Genomic DNA, 1,790 nt, shown 5'->3' on the forward strand with positions numbered 1-1,790 from the left:
AGCAGGCCGTGCCGGGAGCCCCGAGCCAGGGGAGGGAACGATGAGGAGCTCTCCTCCCTGTGTCCCCAGCGCGTGGCAGGACTTGTGCTGTGATCGTATAGTGGTCAGTACTCTGCGTTGTGGCCGCAGCAACCTCGGTTCGAATCCGAGTCACAGCAACGCTTTTGCTAACAGCCCGGCAGATGAAAAGGCCGTGTGGAAGATGCACGAGGGAGGCAGCTGCGAGGTGGGGCTGCAGTGACAGCTTCCCCACCCTCTGGGAGAGCACGCCAGCTTCTCCATTTTCCAAAGCTTGAGAGTTTAGAGGAAATCACCCAGCTTCCCACCTTTCCCACACCCTTCCTCCCAGTTCTGCAAAAAGGGGAGCAGCAGATGCTGTGGCCGCCCTGCAGAGTGAGGGGAGGTGGGCGGCAGCAGCTTGCTGGGGTAGGATCTGCCACAGCAACCACCTGAAGATGAAGATCAAGTGATGCAGCCGCTCTGCCTGTGGTCCCTGCTCCTGGGGAACGGGACTTTGTCCGCAGCACCTCCAGGGATGCTTTCCTGGCAGAGGCAAACCCCATCCAGTGCTGAGGCATGATCCTGACACACTGTGGGTCTGGGGGATCAGAGGTCCCATGGGCACCAAGAGGCAGGGGGAGATCTGTGGGGTGCACCAGGAGATGCTCCAGCCTCAGGAAGCCTTTTAACTGTTGCTTTTCCCGTCCAGGAGCCTGCAGACCATGGAGACGCTGTTTGCTGGGTCTTGGTGCCCTCTCCTGTCAGCTGTGCAGAACTCAGGCTGGAAGGCGGCTTCCAGCAAAGAAAACAACCGCGAGCTCCCGAGGTATGGCACAGGTGGCACTGGGGGCTCAGCTGCTGAAGACCCTACCCAAGCAGCGGGGCTGAGGTTGTTCACCCCGGGGGGGTAGCTAGGCAGGAGCAGAGGGCTGCCAGCACTCGGGCAGGTTGGCTCAGGTGTCGGCGGGGCTTGGGCATGGGAAGGGGAGAGGGAGGCTGTTTTATTGCACAAAACAAACTGTTTTTCTTTTCATAGCTTATCCATAGGAAGAAACAGGGAGCAAAAATCATTACGTGTTTACCTTTAGGAGTTGCACTTTATAGGGCACTACTTGCACAACTTCACACCCCTGCGATCTTCATTTAGTCTTTTAATGAAAACCTGTATTTCTTTACTCAGAAAAAGCTCAAAAAGCATTTTACCTTCCAAAGATAATACAGAGGAAAGAGAACATAAACATCTAGAGACGTTATCCTTTACCAGCAGCAGTACCTGTCCCCCTCCTACGCAGCTGAGAAGTAGAAACACAAGGAAATACATAATTTCTCCATCCCTCTTCCTCCCTGCCCTAAAAGTCAGTTTGGGGTATAAGGCCATTCAGTTTAGCTGAAGAATAATGTACTGTGCTTGAGTAACAGATGTATGCTCAGGTTGAAAAATGTCACAGTCCCAAAGGGGATATTTTCATCCAAAATTACTCAATAAAAGGGTTTCTATTTTGCTGCAATAACCTGAAGTGTATGTACACATATACAGTGCCGTTCAGGCCTTGCTGGAAGCAGCGTGCTGGACCCATGGGTCGCTGCAGCCTCTGCTCGCACATGAACCATCTTCCCTTAAACCGATGCAGGGCTCTGTGTGGTGGGAGTGGGTTTAGGATGACAGGCAACAGAACCACAGGGTGGTTAAGGTCGGAAGGGACCCCTGGTCCAACCCCCTGCTCAAGCAGGGTGACCCAGTGGTGGTTATACAGGACCATGTCCACAAGGATGGAGACTCCACAACCTCC

At 53.9% G+C, this 1,790-nt stretch overlaps 1 non-coding gene across 1 annotated transcript; it reads left to right on the forward strand.

The window, feature by feature from the left end:
- The first annotated feature begins 86 nt into the window (after positions 1-86).
- On the forward strand, positions 87-158 carry TRNAH-GUG. Its single transcript has one exon. It is a non-coding gene; the product is annotated as a tRNA-His (tRNA).
- The last annotated feature ends 1,632 nt before the right edge of the window (positions 159-1,790 follow it).

The sequence above is a fragment of the Eurypyga helias genome, unplaced genomic scaffold (assembly GCF_000690775.1).
Source record: "Eurypyga helias isolate BGI_N326 unplaced genomic scaffold, ASM69077v1 Scaffold24072, whole genome shotgun sequence".
NCBI classification, from domain to species: domain Eukaryota; kingdom Metazoa; phylum Chordata; class Aves; order Eurypygiformes; family Eurypygidae; genus Eurypyga; species Eurypyga helias.